At 43.0% G+C, this 25,340-nt stretch overlaps 1 long non-coding RNA gene across 2 annotated transcripts in view; it reads left to right on the forward strand.

The window, feature by feature from the left end:
- The window catches only part of LOC123370107, a 172,127-nt gene that overhangs the window by 46,131 nt on the left and 100,656 nt on the right, over nucleotides 1-25,340 (forward strand). The window contains exons 5-6 of one of the 2 annotated variants that reach the window (XR_006579276.1): nucleotides 12,884-12,950; nucleotides 15,615-15,685. This is a non-coding gene — a long non-coding RNA (uncharacterized LOC123370107). Of the gene's footprint in view, nucleotides 1-12,883; nucleotides 12,951-15,614; nucleotides 15,686-25,340 lie in introns of those variants that run through there. The other variant, XR_006579277.1, reaches the window with a different exon arrangement.

A 25,340-nucleotide genomic window follows, 5' to 3' on the forward strand; every position in this document is an offset into this window, starting at 1 on the left:
AGTGCAACGCGTTAGGGGAAATTTGGTGTTTCCACTGCATGGGATGGCGCCAAACAATGGAAAGTTCATGCTGAAGGATTCTCAAGGCAAAACTCCTCTGTATGGTGTAGACCAGCCGTTCATGTGCACAATTCCTTCACCATATCCTGCAGTCTGTGGCTGCATCTACACTGGCTAGGGTGACCAGACAGCAAGTGTGAGAAATCGGGACGGGGGTGGGGAGTAATCGGAGCCTATATAAGAAAAAGACCCCAACATCGGGATTGTCCCTATAAAATTGGGACATCTGGTCACCCTAACACTGGCAATATTAGAATCTGTAATACCAAATGGGTCCAGCTTCACAGGTGGAAAGTGATTTATTACTATTATTAGTCATAGCGCCCCCGTCATGGACCAGGACCCCATTATGCTCTGTGTCTTACAAACACAGGACAAAAAGATAGTCCCTGCCCCAAAGAGCTTACAGTAATACTAGCGAAGACCTGTGGCTTTGATACTCAGGTTTATGGCTCTATGGTAAAGATGAGTGAGGGTGGGCGAATATTTGTGTTGTGCTGGGAGACTTTGTTTTGTGGTGGCTGTGAATGAAGGGTGTGTGCTGCAGTGAGGGGCTCTTTATGCTTCTGTTTATTGTGAGTGCTGGTTGTATTGTGTGGGTGGTTTTGAAGAACTGGGAGTTGGGCCAGATAATCCACCATCTGTGCAGTCTCACTTGTACAAGCAATGGAATTGTTGCATGCAGATTAGTTGTCCTGTAAGGGTGGTGTTGATTGAATTACCTCTGATATCACAGTGGTCCTAGGACTCTTGGCATGGCATAGATACATACCTTACTGTAACTACACTGCGTGGGTGTAATTCATAAGTCAGTCAAATGGTAGAACTTAAAAATTGGATGTTAAAAGACAGCAAATCCTGGTGAAAATTGAACCTGATATTCTGAACAAAAAGAGCTCTCAGCCATGCTTGTAGGTGTTTCCGTCACCTCCCACTGACTCAACAGATATTCTAGGCTTCAGAGTGACATTCCTGGAATCTTATTCTATAGATGGACACTAGACAGGACTTGACATTTCTACCTCCATCTATTCTGAGCAAGGTTGTATCAAACATGGTAGTAATAATGCCTGAGTCTTGTCTACCTAGAGTTTGCACTGAAGCCATTGGGAAATGTGTTCTGAAATTGCCTGTATAGACTATTGCATGCTGTTTCCAATCTGGAAAATGTTCCATTAAATATAATTCAAATAACTATATTCAATACTGGAAAAGAGAACAACAGCTGTGATGGTGGGCTTCCCATTCATGAGTGAGTATGCTTTTTTAAAAAATGATAAAACATGTCTGACTTGTGTAGGCAGCCTTCCAAAATTATGGTGCTGATCTGAAAAATCAAGATGTTCTGTAGTACAAATCTTGGAAAAGGGTTCACAGCCTGAGTAAGCAGATGGTCTGACCAAAATACACTCATATGCTGAGTCTGTACAGGCAATTTCAGAACACATTTCCCAATGTTACCAGTGGAAACTCTAAGTGAACCTTTATGCCCATTCAGTCCTTGATCTCTCTGCATTGGCTGACAAGTAGTTTGACTCTCTGTGATACTCAGGGTCAATGAGGAAGCTGTAGATTACAAAAACCAGAAGAAATTCTACACAGGGTATTTTCATTTGCAGGCTCTCAGTCATGGAGGTCCGATCAAACTAATCTGCTCAGTTCCTTACATATTAATTTGGAAGGGCCTTTCTCCAATCAAGAATACAAAGGAGCACAGGCACTCTTTCTAGACTTCACCCAACTCATTATCCTTAGAAACATGGCTTTTTTTTAAAGGAGGAGCCATCTAGCCACTAGAGACTGGATTGAAGCTGTCACCTCATTGAACAATAGTCTTTTGGAATGTGTCTCTAAATATTGTAGTTCTGACATTGAATAGATTCCCACCAGCAACCTAGAGTTGTATATACATTACATATAGCTAACTGTGCAATGTGAAAAATCCACATTGTAGTGTATCTTATTTTTTTTAGAATTCAGTATCAGTTTAGTAATTTATAGTCTGGAACCAAGGAAGCCACTCTACACAAAGTAAACTCCTTTAAAATCTGAAAATTAGATTACCTGTTTTTTTTCTGCACATTTCTTGAAAATGAGTCTGCCTGTGTATTGTGGGTAGATTTTTCCCCCCCCCTGAAACCAAGAAAAACATTTTTTTTAAAGAGTGCAGCATAAATTTAGAGATAAGTTCTTCTAAAAGATTAACCAGAAATATCCCAAATTTACAACTTTTGCAGTATTGAGAATTGTTTGCAGAGAGGCCAGCAGGTGTTCAAAATTTCCCGTACTTGATGGGAGCGTCTCTTTAGCATGGAGGGACAAAAGAAAGAGCCATTTTAAAATATAATTTAAGACAAACTTTTCTAAAAAGCACTGGTAAAATTAAAGTTTCTCCTAAAGGAGCCATAATTTGCCCAAGATAATTTCCCCAAAGTAGAGAAGGATCAGAAACCTTAATTATGGATTTGGCATGGTAGAGCTTTATCTACTTGAGATCCCAAGGTTTAATAAAGAGAATTCAGGGGAGTCTCATGTAGATGTGCAGTATCTTTATTTATTTTTTTTACTTAACTGTAATATGTGCTTATTTGGAAATTGTTCTTTTAGCTGAAGGTAGTTAGTAGGATCAAAAAACATCTTTATAAAACTACAGAATGTTGCCTTCACTTTTCACTCCTGTCTGGAATAATACCAGCTCTGAATAACTATTGTTTTATTTTACAAGCTTTTGGGACTAGAAAACTAGATGATCTCCTATTGCAAATTAATTGCAGGCTTGCAAATTCTTGACTGTAAACCTTTCCCTACATTGTAAGCAGTATCTTCAAATAGGAGAGTAAAATGATATTAGCAAAGGGAAGGCTGTATAGGTTCTTTGAATTCTAGCAATTGGTTTGGCTGACAGCCCTGGCAACTGTAACCAGATGTCATAGATTCATAGACTCCAAGGCCAGAAGGGATTACTATGATCCTCTAGTCACTTCCTGTATAACACAGGCTATAGGACATCCCCAAAATAATTCCCTAAAAGTTGCCAGTGATGGAGAATCTGCCACAACCCTTAGTAAATTGCTTCAGTGGTTAATTACTCTCACTGGTGTGTGTGTGTGTGTGTGTGTTGTTTTTTTAAAAGCCTTATTCCAGTCTAAATTTGTCTAGCTTCCACTTCCAGCCATTGAATCTTTTTATACCTTTTCCTGCTAGACTGAAGAGCCTATGATCAAATATTTGTTCCCCATGTAGTACTTATGGACTGTGATCAAATCACTCCTTAACCTTCTCTTTGGTAGACTTAAGGAGTTCAATCTATTTAGTGTATCACTATAAACTTAAAGCCTGTTTTCCAATCCTTTAATTGTTCTTGTGGCTCTTCTCCAGGGACATCATTTGCTGTGGGGCATAGTGGGGAGAGTTGCTCAAAATCTGGGAAAACTAACCATCACCCTGGGGCACACCTGAGAGGCAAAACTTTCTCACTAAGCATTGAGTCAGTGTATAACAAAATAAAACTCTTATTAAGAGGAGATGGGACACAGCAGTAATTTGGGAGAACATTGCAACAATGACTCAAGTATTCAAACAATAAGTAAAACACCTGCCCCACAAATTTTGGGCAGTAGAGCTTTGCCTCAGTTTATCACCTTGTGAGAATATCCTTTTAACATGCCACTCTCTTTCCCTATGCTGTACCCCACTCCTGGCTTGCCAGAGTCCAGGGGTGTGTTCCAGGGGGTTAACCTCCATCCTGGAAGGGGAAGGGTTGGACAAGCAATGCCTCCACTGTTGCTCACCACTGTCACCACTGCTTCTGCCACTCTACTTTGTCCTTGCTCCGGTCCAGTCTGGTCCTACAGGGCCACGATCACCTAGCCCAGGTATTAGTACTCACAGCTCTAGGATTTGTTGGACAACAGGGTGCTTTGCTGCTGCTGCATCTGCATCTCTCACCTTGCTGCCTTCAGTTGTGATGATGTGTTCTGAGATTCTATCACTTAGCCCATTTCTTCGGGTATTTCTACACTGCAATTAAAAACTTGTGACGGGCCTGTGCCAGCTGACTTGGGCTTGTGGGGCTCCAGCTCTGGGGCTTGTTAATTGCAGTGTAGACTTTTGGGTTTGTGTTGCAGCCCGAGCTCTGGGACCCTCCCACCTTGCAAGGTCCTAGAGCCTGGGCTCCAGCACTGAATGATGCATAAACAAGGGGAAGATAGGCCTAAGTCACCTGCGGGGTTTGATTTGTTAAGCAGCCTTAGAGCTTGCCTGCCAGATTGGGCCCCTATATAGAAGCTTACACAAAATGCCAGTGTGGGAGGAACTCCCTCCAAACTTCTATTCTGGTGGTAGGGCTACTCACCTGTGATGTAGGAGACTTCTGACTCAAGTTCCTCCTCCTTTGCCTGGGAGGGTTAGGGGGAGATTTAAACAGGGATCTATCACCTCTCAGGTGAGTGCTCTAAACACTGGGCTGTAGGATATATTGATGTCGGGGGCTCCCTCAGTCTCTCCTGTTGAGGCTGTTCCACTGTGGCTAAATAATTTTAAAAATCTTTGGAGCCAGGCCTGGGCAGAGCATAATGGAGGCTGGGGGCGGCTAAGCCTCTCCAAACCTTGTACTGCCGGGGGCAGCTGGGCAGAGGCGGACTACCACAAGGGCCCATAGGGCCTGGGCCCAGGGGCCTGGCCAATTGGGGGCCCCTTGAAAAATCTCCCCCCACTACAGTGCCGGGGTTGGAGGAGCTCTTGCTCCCTACCACATCCTCAGTATGGGCACAGAGCTTTTCCGGTCTACCAGCTGAGGCGGGGGAGGAGCAGAAAGGAGTGAGTGGGGGGCAGGGTATGTGGGGGAAGGAGTGGGGGCAGGGCCATGGGGAAGGGGTGGGGCTGTAGGGGAAGGAGAGGAATGGGTGAGGGGCTCAGGGCTTGGAGCTTCTGCCAGGGTCGAGAGCTCTGCCACGGTCCCATTGGGGGCCAAGGTCTCTCCCTCCTCCGTTGCCCTGACCAAGCTCTGATCCCAGGCCACGGGGGTGTGGCCTTGGCCGGAAGAGGTGAGGCAGGAGGCTAGCCTCCCCAAGGGGAAGCTTCACTCACCACCCAGAGAGCCAGGGGACTAGATTCTGGGTCTTCCACCTCCCAGGTGAGTGCTCTGACCACCAAGTTATGGATTTATTCTCATGCTTGCTGTCTCTTTGTTTCTGGCCCAATGTTGAAGCTGTTCTGCTGTGGATAAATAATGAAAGAATCATCAGGCGAGAGAGAAGGATTAGCTGCTTGCTAAAAATGGCATAGGCACCTAACACCAAGAGAGGGTTTGCAGCTGAAAATTCCAAGAGGAGAGAGGTGCTTACTGGAGCCTGGAAGGGTAGGACCACACACATAACTCCCATTGGCTTGTTTAGGGGAGGTGCCACCTATTGTACTGGCTTTTGTGAATCCCATTCTGAGGCATTTCTCTCTCTCCATTCATAATATTCGGCGCCTAGGCACTGAACTCAGGCTTTGCGAATCCCAGCGATTTTTCTAGGCGCCTAAAAGCTGTTCTCAATCTAGACCAGTGTTCCTTATATTGTTTAATTAAGAAACTAATTTTTGTAATGGGGTCTCCAAAGCCCACACAGGGCTAGGACTCAAAGGGGTTAATGGCCAAGCTTGCACAGATGGGATGCATTTGGCTCCTGTTAGAAATGTCATGGATAGAAGGAGACTCCTTCACCTGGATGGAATAATCAGGAGGGGAAATACTGATAAAGGGGAGAAAGCAGCCTTTAGAAAGTTGGGGGCCTTGTTAAAGGAAAGGATCATTTTTTTGTAACCCTGGAGAAAATTGGATTCTACAGGCCAGAGAGCTATAACCTGCTCAGAAGAGAGGAGGAACAGTGAGGCTTCCCTAGGTGATGCTTAGGCCACAGGTTGCTCATCCACTTAGTGAGTGGAAAGACTGGCCAGATTTCATCTTGGGGACTCATTGTACCGGGGGGGTGGGGTGGTGGAATTGAAAGTCTGGTGAATGGGAGAAATTCTTCACACCTCCCTAAGGAAAACCTAGGGAAGAACTCAAGTGGGATGGGTTTTATTGTCCTTCTCTGAACTGACAATGGTCTGTACCTGGTGTGGGGTTTGGCCCTTGACCTGAATCTTTGTATTACTGATGTGATAAAAGAGGGTTTTCCCCAGGCCCTACCCTGGGTCTGTTTTTCCTTCTGTTTCCTGGTATTTCCAGCCATCCCTTTCTCGGTGTGACTATTGTGTGAGGCCTAAAGAAATATAAAGTGGCCAGAATAAGTGCTAGTGCAGGGATCTCAAACTGAAATCACCACAAGGGCCACATGAGGACTAGTACATTGGCCCGAGGGCCACATCACTGAAACCTTTTCATACAACGATACAAAAGTATAGTAAAAAATGAAGAGTAATATAGTATGCTATTAAGTCAATGTATTAACTTTTTAAAACTGTAATGCGAAAAGTCAGTGCTAATTTTGATGATAATCATTTTTGGCCACTTAGCTGGCAGCGTTTTGCATCAACCAGTCTTAAGGGCTGTGAAGGAAGGTTAGAAGCCCTGGTAAAATCCCTGCGTCGTTTATGTTCCTTTTGAATCTTTCCCTCACTGCTGTGCCTGGATTAAGATTTCAGCTAGGCAGTCAAGTATCAGAGGGGTAGCTGTGTTAGTCTGGATCTGTAAAAGCAGCAAAGAGTCCTGTGGCACCTTATAGACTAACAGACGTATTGGAGCATGAGCTCCCGTGGGCGAACACCCACCTCATCGGATGGAGCTCATGCTCCAATATGTCTGTTAGTCTATAAGGTGCCACAGGACTCTTTGCTGCTTTTACAGCTAGGCGGTGACAATGAATATGAGATGCAATTTGCCTACAGACAACTCCTGCTAGGATTGTGCTGTAGGTGAATGTTCAGCCGTTTCAGCTTTTCTCTTCCCCCTGTTGCATCCCCGGGATTAGAGAATAGATGTTTTTAATTTAACTGTATTCCTCTGACTTTTACTCCCTATTTCTTTCTCTCCTTCGGAGCTACTATCGCTCTTGCAGTCAGGGCCGGCTTTAGGAAGTGCGGGGCCCAATTCGAACATCTTCAGTGGGGCCCTGGCAGGGATGACAAAAAAAAAATGTAAAAAAAAGCCTTTCATTTCTTAGCAACCGGTTCCCTATAAAAAGTTCTGATTTAAGGGATGTGCCATAGTATGTATTTTTTTGTACCAATAGAGTTACCATACAGCCGTATTTTCCTCCTGGGTGGCGATTTAAGAACCAAAAAGCTGGACATGTCTGGGAAAATACGGATGTATGTTAACCCTACCTAAAGTTCTTTTTTAAAAAGATGGGCCTGAACTAGAAATGAGCCCCGTTTCACATGTGTGGGTCCCCGCCACTCCCTGGGGGTGTGCTAGGGTGACTAGATGTCCCGATTTTATAGGGGCAGTCGCAATTTTTGGGTCTTTTTCTTATATAGGATCCTATTATCCCCCACCCATGTCCCAATTGTTCACACTTGCTGTCTGGTCACCCTAGGGTGTGCACATGGGTGGGTCCCAGCTGCTCCCTGCCCCCCTCATTGAAGCAGGTGTGCAGAGTTACTGCCCTGGGAAGTGCAGGGCACCAGTGGACATGGGGCTGGCTGGAGGCAGGGCAGGGGCTGACTGGAGGTAGGGTCTGGCTGCAGGCAGGGCAAGGGCAGGGGGTGCGGGGCTGGCCGGAGACAGGAACTGGCTGCGGGCAGGGCAGAGGGTGCAGGTACAGGGGGTACAAGCCACCCTGTATGGTGAGTGCCCCCTCCTCCTCCCTCCCCCACCAGGGTAGCAGCAGCAACCTGGGGCTCGGGGGCTATTTAAAGGGCCCAGGGCTCCCCTGCTTCTACCGCCCCAGCCCTTTAAATAGCCGCGGGAACCCTGGGGAAGCGGCGGGGCTCCAGCGGCTATTTAAAGGGCCAGGGCGGTAGAAGCAGCCGGAGCCCCGGACCTGTTAAATAGCCCCCAGAGCCCTGCAGCCCTACCCCAGGGCTCCAGCAGCGGGGCTCTGGTGGCAATTTAAAGGGCCTGGGGCTCCAGCCCCAGGCCCTTTAAATTGCCCCCTGGGGAAGCCGGGCCACCCCGGTACAGCGCACCGGCTCTTGCCAGTACGCTGTACTAGGGCTTGGGCGCGGGGCCCTCTTAGGGGCGGGGCCCAATTCAGGGGAATTGGTTGAATTGGCCTAAAGCTGGCCATGCTTGCAGTAACCCGACCCGAAACTCCCGGGGAGCTGAGCCAATATGACCGAGAGTACAGATCAGAGCAGTACATTTGCTAAAGGAATCTTAAATACTGATCCAGAAGGAGGAAGCATTCCCCAAGAGGGCCTGGCGCTTCACATGAAAATTACCCCAAGAAGGGTTTTTCCATTGGCAGCAGAACCACCAAGGAGAAGGGGACAGTCCTCCTGGAGGCGGGGGTGTACCAGCAAATGTCTATGCAGAATGGCAAAGATGGATAGGCAGGGGAGCAGCTCGAATCTCTTTCAGGGAAACCTGCAAATCTCCAGGCTGGGATTTACCTTTGACTGTCCTGCGGGAAGCATGTTGGCTAAGCATTGCATTAGGGTTAAGAGGTAGAGCACTCTCCTAGCCTGTTTCTTCATGTAGATTGAAGTAGGGAAAATTCTGCCCTGGATTTCTGGGACAATCTGAAATGGCCTTTAGGGACTGCTCGAGGGTGGAGGATAACTGGATTTCAGAGGCCATCTGGAACTTTGACTGTTTACAGCCTAGAGAGGAAAGTAACCTGAACTGGACTATTGGCCCATCTGGAATGGATTGTGTGCTCAACCCTGGTTAAAATTGCTACGCAGCAGGTTGTATAGATGCCCTATTGCAACCCCTTCCCCAAACCCCCGCCTGGCTGCGCCTCTTCCCCGCCTCCTCCCCTGAGCGCGTCACGTTCCTGCTTCTCCCTCCTCCCTCCCGGAGCGTGCAAACAGCTGTTTGGCGGCGGCTGGGCAGGAAGCGCTGGAAGGTAGGGGGAGGAGCAGGGATGTGGTGCACTCGGGGGGGGGAGGAGGAGGGGAGCTTGGCTGCTGGTGGGTGCAGAGCACCCACTAATTTTTTCCCGTGGGTGCTCCAGTCCCGGAGCAACAACGGAGTCGGCGCCTATGGCAGGCCGCAGGAAATAACTCCGTGGGCCGTGTGTTTTAGACCCCTGTGCTAGAGGCATTTAGTTAATTTAAAATGAAGAATAAAACTTAATGTTTAAAAGAGTTAAAAAGAGAGTGAGACAGTATGAAACAATTGAGAATTTTTTTGAAATTATTGATGTTCATGAAAAAATACTCAGAATATCATAAAAACCTTTTATAACTAAATCAATTTCAGCTTGTGGTATAGAGACATAATGGAAAAAAGTCTCAGTGTTTAAAACTTGAATTGTGGATGAAGCCCCCAAGACTGGACATGACAATGAATCCTCAAGGGCAGGAAATGAATAGCTAGCACATGAGATGGAGGTGTCATGATCCAGATCTGTCCGTCCATCTCACCACTAATGGAGTCTTGCTTGGTGTGTTTTAGTGCTCCCGGTCTTGGGCACAACTAAATTAGAAAATGCAAAAGCCCAAGAAAATGAAAGAAGAAGACTTTGTTAAATATTCTGAAGCATCAATTCAAGAATGTGTGGTGGTTTGGGTTGGTTCTTATTTTATCCAAACCATTTTACCCTTCCCTGGACACAAATGACTACTTTCTCCAGGAAAGAGTATTCATATTTTATAACTTTCTATTAAGTCTTTTTTTTTTAAAGGGTTCGGGGGGAGGAAGAAGGGAAAGGAAGGAAACTAAATACAAATCCTCTAAGTTGAAATAGTGTTAAGGTTTTATCACAAACCCGCAAGAGCTGAGAAATTTTGCTTTTACGATTGACTATCCTTAATTCATGTTTTCTGAAGCTTTCCAGTCCCTTTCCTGTTGGTAGTGCTAAAGTCTATATATGAAATTATCTTTCTAACTAGCAAGAAGGAATTTGAGTTGAGTTTCTCTACTTTAACCTACGAGGTCCTCTTCCAAATAAACCCTACAAAACAAGTCTAACTAAAACCCTATTCTTTCTGGATCTTGTTAATGCATTTTGGTGGCCTTGGATTGATTTCTAATTCTTCTGTCATTCTCTCCTTACCAGAATCCCACAAAATTTAGTAAAGTTGGCAGTCCTAGAGCATTCTTAACTGAAATGAAGATGAATGAGCATAAAAAACAACCTTTTTCTCACTTCCACAGTGGGGAGGAGAAGGGTGATTCTTTTTTGAAATACATTTAAAAAAAGTTAGTTCTCCAGCAGTAGAAGGGTAATTGACTGCAATGTCACAATCTGTGAACATCATTAGACTTCGTACTGTTGCCTTCATAAAAGGGCTTTTTCAGTCCTTTATAAAAACAAAGAGGCTGATTTCTCCCCTCATTTACCTCTGAATAAGTCAAGAGCAATATTATTAAGATCAACAGAGTACAGCAGTGTTAGTGAGAGCAGAATCTGGCCCATGAAACTTAAGACTGCTGCTGTACTTAGGATCGACAAACGGAAGAATACATTTTCTGAATAGCACAGATATTCCCAGTGTTTGGCAAGGTAAACATTTCTATCCTGATACATATTCTGCTGCCTACCTCTTCTGTCCAAGAAGGCCTCAGAAATTGCCTGTTATCACTGAGCGGGGCCAGTGGCCGGGACCTTGGCTGGCAGGAGCCGGCGGACGGAACCCCAGACCGGCAGCAGGCTGAGCCGCTCAGCCTGCCACGGGTCTGGGGTTCTGTCCACCGTCCCCGCTCAGCCCGTTCACGCAGCCGGGGTGAACGGGCTGCGTACCCCTTGAAACCCTTTCATGTACCACCAGGGGTATGCATACCACACTTTGGGAAACACTGCCCTAAGGGAATGATACTGAGGAAAAACTGCAAGGGAAACTTTATGGAACTTCTTGTTCCCTACATAAATCCCCCCGCCCCCCCGAGTAAGGGGATCTGAGCACAACTAGATGTTGTTTTGTACCACTAAGAGTTAGTGCTTGCTGGAGCTGGTTCAGTAGTTTTCATCTGTACTTTATATTGACTTCTACTTTTCTAACTACTGAATGTACATGTAAGAAAAACAACTAGCATATCTAGCTTTCTCTGAATGTACACAAACAGAACATACACACAGAGACTGTTTACATGCTTATATATGGGCTCACTCTGCAGAATTTTACTTCATAAAGTTTGGGGCCAACTGGAAAATTCAAATCCAGGTTCAGATTTTAACACTTGAAAAACTTGAGTGCTTGAAACCAGGGTTCTGTTTTTTCTCTTCACTAATTTCCACTTGGTATTGATCAGAATTGATTTTTCAGAAAAATATGAATTTCTTGGTTTGTTTGTACAACTCTTTGAATATATAAAATACTATGTAGTTAAGTATTACTATTATTATATATTTCCATAGCATGTAATCTTTTGCAGAAGGCTTTACTCACAAGACTTGTCTTTAAATGTTGCATAATTAATTGCTAGGGATGAGAGAACATTATGGTGTTCTGGCTTTGCAAAACCTCTAGAATTTTTTTTTAGTTTTGAGTTTCAAATTCCGTTAAACTTTTGAGTTTTGCCAGATACTTTTTCTCTTAAATTAAACCACAGTTTTTCAAGGAAAATATAATTTCTTCCTCACCCATGTATTTGTAGCTAAATGGAATCTTGTGTTATGCAAACAATAGTGATTCTTGCCTGAAAGTTATTTTTGCCTTGCTTGTAGAACTAACCAGGGACATGAAGTAAAGAGACCCATTTGCGCTTGAAATCCTGAATGGAATGAGCTGAGTGGAACTGAAACCTCAAATGATTTTTTTCTGTCCTAACTTCAAGTTCTAAGTATAGAACTCTATTATTAAGAGGGTCCTAAACTTGACAAAACAAGTTCTCCACGCCCCACTTTATATTTTGAATATATTAGACAGAAACAGTGATGATAGATTTGATTGTCCATGGTAATGTTTGTAGCCCTTCACTTATAAGCTGATATCCAACTAAAGTAATTTAAGGACTGATGAATAAATGTGATGACTGATGCTTATTACCTGGTAAACTACAACACTGCTTCTACACTGGTAAACTACAACAGTCCTGAAAAATGTGATGCATTCTGTCTTATTCTGCTTTTGAAAATGGTATGGAATGTTCCAGGTTGGGAAATTAGCCTCACGTACCCAGGGGTGGCTCTAGGCACCAGTGCAGCAAGTGCATGCCTGGGGTGGCAAGCTGAGGGTGGAGAGGGGGCGGCGGCATGCTAGTCGGCATGAGGGCGGCAGCAAGGCAGCCTTCGGCGGTGTTTCTGCAGGAGGTCCGCTGGTCCCGTGGCTGTGGCGGCAATTCAGCGGTGGGTACGCCGAAGGCGTGGGACCGGCAGATCACCTGCAGAACGGCCACTGAATCCGCGTGACTGGTGGACCTCCGGCAGAAACGCTGCCGAAGGCTACCTGACTGCCATGCTTGGGGCGGCAAAAAACATAGAGTGCCCCTGACAGTACCAGTACAGGTACACAACGGGGAAAGCACTGAGATGCCATGTGGCTATAAAAATGATCTGCCCTCCCCTTAAGTCATTAGATAGTCCTATTTGTGGAGTCATGAAGTGAGAGGCTGTGAGCTCTCTTAAACCCAACTAGCTGCCTGAAAAGGATGTGGCTCCTAATTGACTTCTTTAGATATTTGCAGAGGAATATTTCTTCAGACACCTGTTGTAGTACTGTACAAAGACCTTGGTTATGTAGAGTTCTCTATCTTTCCTTGAATTTTTTCCCTCTTCCATTCCAGGTCCAGAACTATCTCCAAAGAATCATTGCTGCAGGAAAGGAAATGATTAAAATTCCTCAGAGGCAAGGTAAATATTGGTTTTAAATGTAGGATCAGAATGAACTTAGATTTTACAACCTACAGGACTCATCATCCAACACTTTCCATAGTACCATTTCAGTTCCCCAGAAAGAATAATTGTAAGTAGAAATATATTATTTTGCCAGGAAATAACTGATTTTGAGTCATTAGATTCCAGCTGTAGCTGAGGCAGGGAGGACAGGACAGGAAGCATTCACAGTTGACTGTAAATTTGCCACAAGATTTTCCTAATCCTCCATTTCCAAATGTAATGTAAATGATGGATTGCAGAAACTGAACTGCAGGTACAAAGCTGTGGGGCCCTCCCTTAAACAGTGATTTTTTTTTCTCCTGCTGGTGAGCTGAGCTCACTGTGAGCACAGGAATTTCATTCTAACCTCCCACAGCTCGGTCTGAATGAATCATTTGCATAGTTATATTTTGAAATAGTTTTGTCTAGTTTCATATTAACCCTAGTAAATAGGATGCACGTTAGATATTAACTCAAGCTAGGGGATATGTTCTCTTCTTGTTAAGTGCACATAACTTCTCTCATTATTAAACGAAGTCTGGCCTAGACCAAAATGCCTCTGAACTTAGGGAAGTTCAGATGCGACCTTTGTGTTCATATACTCATTGAGAGAACACTAGATTCACAATACATATAATAGAAAATTAAAACTGGAAAAAATAGTCTACAGTGTATTAATTCCTGGAGCTGGCTGAAAATTTTCCATCAAAACTTTTTTTTTCAAAGGAATAATAGGTTTTTGACTAAACAAAACTTTCCAAGTGTCCGCTTTCAGCCCAAATGAAGAAAAAAAAACATTTTGAAATGCTGCTGCAATGACTCATGGGAGTTGTAGTTCAGGTGCCTCAGGTCTTATTCTTCTCTGTAGGTTGGGTTCCTCAGCCAGTCTATCTCCAATATTTGTTTTTCTGTGGGGAAAAAAACACATTCCCTGACCAGCTCTATTAGTTACCAGTGGCCTTTCATTTCTAATTTACCAGTTCAAATTCCACCCTGGTCAGCAGTAACTGAAAGATGTTAACCCCTAATAGTTGTCAGGTGACTTTTGTGCAATGGGTTTGTTGATCCAGTTAGAAGTGGACAGCTGCAATCCTGAACATCCTTCTCTATGCAATTAACACTTGATAGCAGTTTCAGCAGAGAAGTCTGGGACTGAATGGACCATGGAGACCGAACTAACTTCTCATCTTCTTATCCTCATCCCTCTTGACCAGGGATGAGGTATATTAGTGGAACAATGTGAAGGGGTGTTCACTGCTGCTGCCTGTGCTGTATCTGATCTATGGAAAAATAGACACCTTCATTCTTCAGGTTCTGACAAATCAGCACTTTTAAAATGAGTTATTACACTCACAGAAAAAGTTTTAAATAAATAGTAGTGACTAACAGACATATTGGAGCATGAGCTTTCGTGGGTGAATACCCACTTCGTCGGATGCATGTAAAAAATTTCCACTACATGCATCCGACGAAGTGGGTATTCACCCACGAAAGCTCATGCTCCAATACGTCTGTTAGTATATAAGGTGCCACAGGACTCTTTGCTCCATCTAGGTTGTATTTCCCTAGTTTGTTTATGAGAAGGTCATGCGAGACAATATCAAAAGCCTTACTAAAGTCAAGATATACCACATCTACCGCTTCCCCCCATCCACAAGGCTTGTTACCCTGTCAAAGAAAGCTTTCAGGTTGGTTTGACATGATTTGTTCTTGACAAATCCATGCTGACTGTTATTTATCACCTTATTATCTTCTAAGTGTTTGCAAATTGATTGCTTAATTATTTGCTCCATTATCTTTACGGGTACAGAAGTTAAGCTGACTAGTCTGTAATTTCCCGGGTTGTCCTTATTTCCCTTTTTATAGATGGGCACTATATTTGCCCTTTTCCAGTCTTCTAGAATGTCTCCCAACTTCCATGACTTTTCAAAGATAATTGCTAATGGCTCAGATATCCCCTCAGTCAGCTCCTTGAGTATTCTAGGATGCATTTCATCAGGCCCTGGTGATCTGAAGATAGCTTAGTGAAGTGACTTGTGTAGTTTTGTCTTAGCTGTAATTAATACATGGATTTACTCCTTTTTGAATGAGAAGAACAGCTAGCTCTTTTTTCTAAGGAAATAACATGCGATTAGAGGAAGGAGATGCATCTCCAATATAATCTTCATTAAATAATATTTTTTTCCTGGGCAGTGAAATTCATGCTAAAATATTTGCACTTGAAAAGCAAGAGGAAAATAAAGTGAGGAACCTAAGGCTCTCCAGCTTTTCTTGGAGCTTGCGGAGGAGTGTGATTTTTTTTTTTAAATTGCAGCTCAGCTACCTCATTTATCCGATTTATTTCTGCAATATTTTCCACTTCCTTCAGCTGAAAATCATTAATATTAATCCTCAGCTCAATTTACTGTTTACCCAAAATTCAATGTGAATGAAAGAATCTGGATCGCCATAACTCACACATCTTCATGCTTTCCCGGTCTGCATATGAGGTGGGTGTTTTTTTTTTTAATGCCACTTTTCAGTTTATTTTGGTTAGAGGCACTAATTCCTTAAGAAAAAAAAAAAGGTGACTTGAGGGCTAATAAATAGTACCAGATCAAAAGCACTAGAGGCAGGTATTCTATGTTTATCCACATATAGGTACGTACATCAGCGATGCAAGCTTCTACCTTCTCTTCAATCTTTATTGAGATGGACAATTTCTAGAGGTGAGTTCATTTCCTATGCTCAGTCAGTCTTCTTGGTCGCTTTGTTGAGACTGCCAACAAAGGTGCTAATTATGATGAGAATACCTGTGTACTAGAAGTTACGTTAAGACCATAAACTCATTTCTCAGAACTGTTTTATCCAAGGACCTCAAAGCACTTAATCGTGTTTTTATCAATGGCATGTTTTTATAGATGAGGGAGCAGAGGCAAACATATTGTGAGTTGCCTAAAGTGACATAGTGGATCTATTCAAAATTGGGAGTAGACTTCCAATCCCTGTTGTGGTCCCTAGCCAACTTCATTGCTCAAACAACCCTTACATGGTAATAATTTCAGTTACTTCTAACCTGGACTGGATTGACCAAGAAATGATAGACTCTGTACCCTGCTGCCCTTTTGCTGAGTTATCTAGTTACTTATACTAAGGAAACACAAAAAAGTTGAGACCTCTGAGTTGCCATTATTTGTGCTGCTTAAATTCCTTGGCCTAGCAGGTGAGGTATAACATGGCTGCTAATCTCCTCCATGACACTGTTTTTATGATGGAGGCACTAGACTAGGAGACCCAAGACTGATTACCCAGCTCTTACTGAGTTTGCGTGATTTTAGTCAGATTGTTTAATCTCCCTGTGCCTCAGATCCTCATCTCTAAAATAGGAAAATTAACTCATTTTCTCTGGGTAAATTCTTATATCTATGACTATCAGATGTTCTCAAAAAGCTGTTGCAAAGATGTAGTCACATATTACTATCTGTATGATATAAAGTCAGTGATACTTATCAGATGTCAGAATGATAGTGATACCACTTAATGGTATTAATCATTTTAAAAAAATGGTTTTTAAGTCAATAGGTAGTTTGGAGTTCTGCCAATTTTCCTCATTTTTGGAGTAGAGAAATAGTCGTCTGTAATTATTTTAATATTCTGAAACTTTCCCTACTTTTCTTTACTTCTGTTCCTATCCCTAAGAAGCAACCACTGGAAGGATGGGAGAGGGCTAGGAGGGGACATATTCCCTTGAAGTTTTAACTATGCCACTGATATCCACTTCAGACTGGTTTGAGGAATCTTGTATTTTCACTTCTGGTCTCCCCAAAGCTCCTCCTTCAAGTAATTTTGAAATTACACCTCTGCCAGGAAAGGGTCCCTTTCTGATTCTTCAAATAGCCAACAAAATAGAGACAGGTGTAGCTGGGAATATATGCCGACATTAGTACCAACATAGTCCGGTAGGTGGCACCAACACACAGTTAAAATTAAAGGAAAACATTCCCTGAACCTTACTATGTAATATAGGTCATTTTAGAAGCAGTATTTTCATAAGGGGTTCTTCAGTACACAGAGTCCAGTGTGCAGACTGTTTGTTTAGGACTCCAGTGAACAGTGCCAGTGAAAGTCCAAAGATTTGTGCTGAGGTCAATAACTATCTCCCCTATTCCCCCTTCCCATTGTCTGTCCTGAGTAATAGTTTTTAAGGTTGGCTGGTGTTGGCAAACTCTGGAAAAACTTCTTGGGCTGTACATTCAGAATGCACAAGAACCTGAATTAATCTGAAAATATTTCTTCTTTCAAATCTTCCAATGAAAATCCACCAAATGTAATTTAAAATGATAATCTAAATATTAATTGAATGAAAATAAACATAAAATACTCTCCCTTTCATCCAGCCCCCCCAAATAACCAACAAGAAACAAATTTAACTAATCAGCTCATCAATCCACTCACTATGGGAACATGTCTCCTCCCTCCAAAGCATTTCTACTTTCCCATGGGTTCACAGATGTCTTCCCTTTATACCATATCTACTCCTGCCCATTATGGGATTTTGTCCTTTTTTGTTGTCTTCTTTCTCTGACTTATGGCCTGATCCTGGCAGGTGCCAAGCAAATCAGTTTATGAGAGCCACCAGCCCTTAGCTCCTACTGATGTTAATGAAAGTTGAAGGAGTTCAGGATCAAATCATTCCATTTTAAGTTCCAAGGGGCAGGAGTAGGGATTTCTTTTTCTTGTGGAGTTCTATGTGCAGCCAAGGTTTTACATCAATATGTATTAATAAAAGTAATGGTATTCATCTAAAGCTAAATATGGCTGGTATTTCTATTAGTGTTTACTGTTTTTCTTTGCCTTTTAATTCCACAGGCCTTGAAATGCTATTTGATTTAGGGATTTTGCTTTTAAAATGAGAACTGGCCATCTGTGGTATTTCTACCATCTTGGATTTGAAATACCATGGGAACACTAGATCTGTGTTTCTGCTGTGTAAATGAATCCCTAAGGTAACAGAAAATCTTCTGAAAAATGTAAATGAAATATTTGAAATACAATTATTAGACCCTGTCTCCCCGCTAAAAGCCACATGTAACTTTTTTATTGAAATGATTTTTTTCTTTTTAAATGCAATTTTTCTTTAGCAATATACCAGAAAATTGAGGTGTGATCATTGGAGGTTTTTGGGACAAGGAAACCTGCGATTTAAGTTTTAAAAATGTTTCCGAAGCACACCCAGAAGTTACAAGAGCCATACTGAATTTGGAAATGGATGAAGTTCCATTATACTTGCAGTATTTAGTAACAAATTTGTTACTATGTGGCTCAGGATTTGGGATGCTGGGATACCCCCATGGAAATATTGATACCTCCAAACTTGGATGTACTTGACCGACCCTGGGGAGAAGCTCACTTAGAAAACAAATATTCAGATCCTATGATGAGGTCCACTGAAATGCCTATGAATAAAAGAAAATGGAGATATTTGGCAATAGCCCTTTCACTTTACAGTGTCAGCAATGGTGTATCTCTTGCTATCATTCCCAGAGTTCTGCTCAGAGAGAGAGAGAGAAGGGCCAATCCTGCTCTCATTGAAGATCATGACAACTTTTTCAAATGCCTCTAAAGAGAGTGGGCTTAGACTCTAGCGCTTCTGGGATTTACATCACAATAAGACACTGAATGGGCATTGCACATATATAAATACTGGGTACTGAAATACCTGCACATCCTTAGCTCAGGATTAGAAGAAATAATCACTTGTGATGTCTGTCTGTATACACCTCACAAGAAGTCTGTGCCAGAGCTAGGAATACAACACAGATCTCAGATCTAGTCCTGTTCCTTACATGTAAGACCATCTTTGTTTTCCCTGAAATCCTTTTTGGTAGGCTCAGCAGCTAGGTCAATGCGTTCCACTTTCCCAGCATCATGTGTTTGTTTATAAGCTCTTCTGAGCCTGGGCAGTACCTTTAATGTGTAAAGCTCACATGTTGTAAACATTAAAGTGTTTGTAAAAGATCATGCAATTGGGCCATGATCATGAGTAAGGCCTCTTTGGGACTAGTGCAATACAAATAATCATCACCATTATACTGGCCACTGAATTGCCCAGGAGACTGAACTATTCTCTTGGTTATAGTGATGGTTCTTCCAGAGTAAAATTGAAGCACATTATTAGGTATGGGGAATCTCTCACTGCCACTACTGGACAGAGGCTTTCTCCAGGGCTGTTGTGCCAGCATATTTTCCCAGCTCTACATGAAATTCATTTTCAACATTACTTGTCATACCCAAGCTGACAATTTAAAGACACCATCGTGAAGAGAGCTGCCTTTCACAGTTACATTAAATAACCCAAAGCTTGTATTTATTTTATGGATTTATTCCTATTGAACCATGTAATCGCCTGCATAACAGTGTTATTTCAGTAGCATCCAAAATGTGCTATGTGCTCCGCAGACATAAGTAAATATGGCCTCAAGGAGCTTATAAACTAGCAATTGTTAGACTACATGTGAAATTTTGTCTTCCACGGGGAGTTGCTAAAATCCTCAGTTAATCAAATGATCTGATTGTTTTGGACAGAGGTTGCTGGATGAATTGTAATCAATGAGATAGTCACAACTTTCCAGGGGGGAAAAATGTGGTGTTGAAAAGGAGGCAAGTGTGAGACATAGAACATATAAGCATTGTAACACTCTCATCACCTGGGCATTGGAAGGGATAGTCTATTTTTTCCCTCTCAGCATTGTACATTTGCTTTGAAAAACACGCCAAAAGGTGGGAATAAATTCTGTCCCTTCTTCGCAAGTGCTGAGGGTCCTCTTTCATGAGACCCAATATGATTCTGCTCTGAGTACACATAGGGACAAAGATTTGGGTCACCTGCACAAGCCACAGCGGAGGTATACTACTGAGGTGTTGTTGGAGAGGGAACGAGATCTAGTGATTTGATATAGGGAGTTGGAGTCAAGAACATTTGCGTTCTTGATGCTCCATTACATACATTGGGCAGGTCATTTGGTCTTGCTTCTGATTTTACACTGCTTTACAGCACTGTAATTCTATTACTGACTTCAGTGCAGTTACTCCTGGTTTACACTAGAGAAATTGGAATCATGATCAAGTGCTCTGTATCTGTTTCTCCATGTGCAATATTGGAATGTTAATACTAGAAGTAGGCTTGGAGTCATGTCTGAATATGCCAAACTCTAGGAATGAATCTAAACTTTGTAGCACAGATGTAACTCTAATTAGGACTGACTTCCTTTTAGCACCTGAGTGTTGTAGTTGGTATTAATTAATCTTTCCCAGACTCTTTGAGGCTGTAAAGTTCTATATGCCAGAAGTATTGTACTAGCTAAAATGAATTGTATCCCCAAGGCACCTTCAGTCAACATCATTCCTTTTCTAATTGATTTTATGGAACTGCTGTGAAAACATGTTGTTTTCTGTGAGTGTCTCAGACACAAAAAGCAGCAGGATTGGCATCCATACATTCCATGCCAGGGATTGTGGCCTTTTCCAATAACTAGGTTACATTGTGTTTGTAGTTTTAGAAGTTAATATATAGAATAAATGATAGACCCTGAAGTACAAAGACCTATATATACTGTACATTGAGTGTTCTAATGACATCATAATTAGCTACGAGAGCAAAGTTCAAGGTCTTTTTGTTGTCACCAGAACCTCATATGATTATAGTCTTGTTCAGTCTCTTCCTGTTTCATGTGTTCTTTTTTTTTTCCTTTTTTTAAAAAATATAATACATGGATCTGGTTAGCAATTTTAGTGGAAAACAGTTTTCTAATAGAGAAATATTGTGTTACAACTAAACATTCTAACTATATTATCTCTTTTTATAGAAAAGATTAACTAATCCTAATAGAAATCAAATGTACTTAACTGAATATGACAGTTCTGTCTACAAGGAATTAGTGTCTCAACATGGTCCCTTGTGTGGCCCAGTCCCACTGACTTCAGAGGAAGTCTGGGGTATGCAAGGACTGCAAGTATCAGGAGTCAGAGTCAGATTCAGCCCCTACCTCCTCTTCTTCTTTTTGCCCCAGCAGTGGAACTGGTATTGTTCTATTATGCAAAGGAAAGATGACTAGATTTGGGAAGCTTGACACGAGGTTATGTACTTAATGCATGGTGTAGAGCCAGGTCTTTGAACACCCCCTGTGTACAAGGGGCTGATGGGGGCAAGGCACAGGCCAGATGGATGTGCAGAGCTCAAGGCAGAAGAGATTCAGGTCATTGGGTCGAAGCAGCCATCATGGAGCAGATCTGTTGCTGGGGATGCTGGTTCCCTGGATTTGGTCTTTAATGAGCATGTCTACACGTTTATAGTTCAAAGGCATCAGACTACCTCTGGGAAATACAAAGCGCTTATAATGTCACAGCTAACTCTTTTTGACCTATGCTTGCAATTCAAGTTGCTAACATTGATTTTAAAGAAGGATTTGTAGAATGTTCCTCATTTCACTGTGTAAAAGCGTTTCAATTTTTGGACCCCTCCCTTGTCAAACTTGCAAATATCTTCAGTGCACCAAAGCAACTGTTTGATTCTCCTTCCTGGAAAGGAATCCCTGCAATGACTTAACTCATTCATTTTATGCCTATCCCACCTTCTATCAACCAACTTGTGAGTGAGTTTTGTGTTTCGGATTACTGGAAGCCTTACATTTAATACACTCAGAACAAAAAGTTAGAGAAGGAAAGACCTACTAAGTCCTGTATTCTAGCCTACTTCCAGTGCAGAATGTTTCTTATAGCACATTTTCTAGTGCCCTTTCCTATCTCACTGTCAATGTAAAGAGAGAGCATTTTTACCAGATACATCCCAAATAGTTCACCAGATTTCAATACAACTGAGTCCAAAACCTTATTTGTGACTTGGCCTTGAACCTGAGCCCCAAATTATAGTCTGTGCCTAATCCGGTGCCAGCTATGAAGACTCATCTCTTTGACCAATTTCTACTGCATATATGGACATGAGGAGAGTAATTGTTGGTCAGTTATAATGGTCTGAGTTTCAGATCAGTAGCTGAATGACAGACACATGCCCACACTGCAAACAATCCAAAATTTAGGCATGAAAGCAAATTATCAAGCCCAGCTTCTGCACTACATGTTTGAGATACTGTGAACACTTAAAAGTTCATTCTGGCTTTAAAGATAGTACTGGTTCCTGTGTTGTATTCCCCATTGAAGTACATGACACATGGCTGGAATCAGTAATATCTCTAATACTGGAATGAACTTCTTAATTGTGCCCACTTTAAAATGTGCCCACTGTTTTACCCTAACAAATGTAAGAACTGCACCCCATCTTTTCCAATCTTTTAAACATCCATTTCATGTTTATTTTAACTTTACACTCTCCTTGTAATACCTGCTGCTTTGTGCCCTGAGTGACTCATGATTCTGAAAGACAGAGGAACCTGCCTAATGCTGTATGCACATTTAAAAAAACAACACGTGATTTTAGCAGGCAGACTTATAAAAAACAGCAGCCTGAGTGTAATTATCACCTCTTGTCCTTTGCCTTCTATGTTTCCACTTTTGTGAGATGGGAGACTAGAAAGAAGAATTGTACTGAGGACCAAAGCTGTGAGTGCCACTGTCAAAACAGGTTACGAATTTGAGATGTGAAATGGAACATAAGAGCTACAGTCAGAGTCTACCAAAAATTGCTCTTTTTTTGTCTCTTTCATTAGGCTCAAAACTGCCACTGTGAGTCCTGCAGGTATCCATTCTCTTCCATAGTATTGAAAACTGAGACTAGTGGAGATCATGCCTAATGAGACTGCATGGATTTAGAAGGGAGAGGTGATATCATTTTAACAGAGAAGTGGAAAACCACCAATTGCATGGGAGCTAGAAGTGTTCCAGTATTTTAAATCTTTCTTCTTATTATTTATCTTACCATGATTTAGTTATCCATTCAGGGAGGGTAATATCCCAGAGGTACACTGAGGGGCACATCTCTGTGATAGCAGCAAAGAGTCCGGTGGCACCTTATAGACTAACAGACGTTTTAGAGCATGAGCTTTAGTGGGTGAATACCCACTTCGTCGGATGCAAGTACTCTGTGATATTACCCTTACTGAATGGTTAGCTTGATCAAAAGGGTAGTTAAAAGAAATCAGGCAGGAAAGGTTAAACAATGGCCTGGATAAGGAACATTCCTTCAAACAATAGGATCTGCCCTTCTCTGGCTCTGTGTATCTTTCGGAAAAATAATTCATGCTTTGTTTTGGGGAGCTGCTTCTGTGGTCACTGTGCATTGTTCCTGTCCACAAGCTCCCGAATCAGAAATCTTGTGGGTGCCAAGGCCATTGGGCTTGCTAAGCAAAGAGGTTGGAAACCAGGCAGCGACAGCTCCAGGCACCAGCGCTCCAAGCGCGGGCCTGGGGTGGCAAGTCGCGGTGGGCGCCCTGCTGGTTCTTGCGAGGGCGGCAGTCAGGCAGCCTTCAGCGGCTTGCCTGTGGGAGGTCCACCGGTCCCGTGGATTTGGTGGCAATTCGGCGGTGGGTACACTGAAGCCGCAGGACTGGCGGACCTCCCACAGGCAAGCCGCCAAAGGCGGCCTGCCTGTCGTGCTTGGGGCGGCAAAAAAGCTAGAGCCGCCCCTGCAACCAGGGGCGGTGTAACCCAGAGACCCAGTAAGAGGGTGGTTGGATTGCTAGGTCCCACCCCAAAGTGAAGTGCAGTCAGGGGCCTGAAAGGGTCTACTTGTGGGCCTCAGAAAGGGCAGCCCACCCAAGGATTGTGATATCCTGTCTAAAACAATCGCTTGTTTGAGATAAAATGGAACCCAGATGTGCAATAATCGCTGGTTTTTCTAAACAAAATCCAGACTGAGGTTTGGTAAACCAAAGCCACACTCTGTTTTGCCCATCTTTATTTGGAATGGCCAATAAAATGAAATAAGCCAAACTCAGAACTGTTTTTGAGCAACTGCTTCACCTTTCCCTAAGCCACAGTGGTTTGAATTAAATGAAACCTGAATCCACAACCACCTCAGCTTTGGGTTTGGTTTTGTAAAACCCAAACCCAACCCAAATCACTATTAAAATCACTGCCAAGAAGGCACTGCTTTTGTTTTATTATTGCATAAGTACTGCTGCACTACACAGTACCAATTTCAGCAATTTGTCTTACAGCAGTATATTTAGAATGTCTGTTACTCTGATGGGGGGAAAAAGTTCATCCTACTGTTGGCAAGTGTCATCATAGCCTAAGATTTAGATGAAGAGTACAAGATGAAGTATAGCATACTCATGTTTCAAATCATGGTACTGAAATTAAATGCGTTCATGATTTATGATAAACATTCCCTGAGGAAATAGTAAGTACAAGTCCACATGTCAGAAAGTGATACTGTAACAGGATATCTTCCTCCACTAGGTAGAAGAGCATTGTTAACCACTAGACCACATGTCTGTGAAGTAATCTTTGTAAAGATTCTAATACCTTACCTATTATATGGTACCGTATCTATTCTAGCTGAATGAGAAAAGGGGTGGACACCATTTTCTCACCTTTCTTAGGCCTGGTCTACACTAGGACTTTAAGTCGAATTTAGCAGCGTTAATTCGAACTAACCGCTCAACCGTCCACACCAGGAAGCCATTTAATTCGAACTAGAGGGCTCTTTAGTTCGAATTTGGTACTCCACCCCGACAGGTGGAGTAGCGCTAAATTCGACATGGCTAGCTCGAATTACGCTAGGTGTGGATGCTAATCGAACTTAGTAGCTCCGGGAGCTATCCCACACTGCACCACTCTGTTGACGCTCTGGACAGCAGTCCGAGCTTGGATGCTCTGACCAGCCACACAGGAAACGACCCGGGAAAATTTGAATTCCTTTTCCTGTCTGGGCACTTTGAATCTGACGTCCTGGTTGGACATCGGGGCGAGCTCCGCAGCACCTGCAACGATGCAGAGCTCTCCAGCAGAGGAGTCCGGGCAATCCAAGAATAGAAAGAGGTCCCCAGCATGGACTGACCGGGAAGTCATGGATCTGATCGCTGTGTGGGGCGAGGAGTCTGTGCTCTCGGAGCTGCGCTCCAGCAAGCGGAATGCAAAGACCTTCGAGAAGGTCTCCAAAGCCATGATAGACAAAGGATACAGCCGGGATGCGATGCAGTGCCGCGTGAAAGTCAAGGACCTGAGACAAGGTTACCAAAAAGTCAGAGCGGCAAACGGACGCTCCGGAGCACAGCCCCAGACATGCCGCTTCTACGAGGCACTGCATGCCATTCTCGGTGGGTCTGCCACCACTGCCCCACCAGTGACCGTGGACTCTGAGGATGGCATAGTGTACCTGGACAGTTCCTCGGCGATGTTCGCCGATGGGGAAGATGAGGAAGGGTTTGT

This window comes from Mauremys mutica, chromosome 4, assembly GCF_020497125.1.
Source record: "Mauremys mutica isolate MM-2020 ecotype Southern chromosome 4, ASM2049712v1, whole genome shotgun sequence".
Taxonomy (NCBI): Eukaryota; Metazoa; Chordata; order Testudines; family Geoemydidae; genus Mauremys; species Mauremys mutica.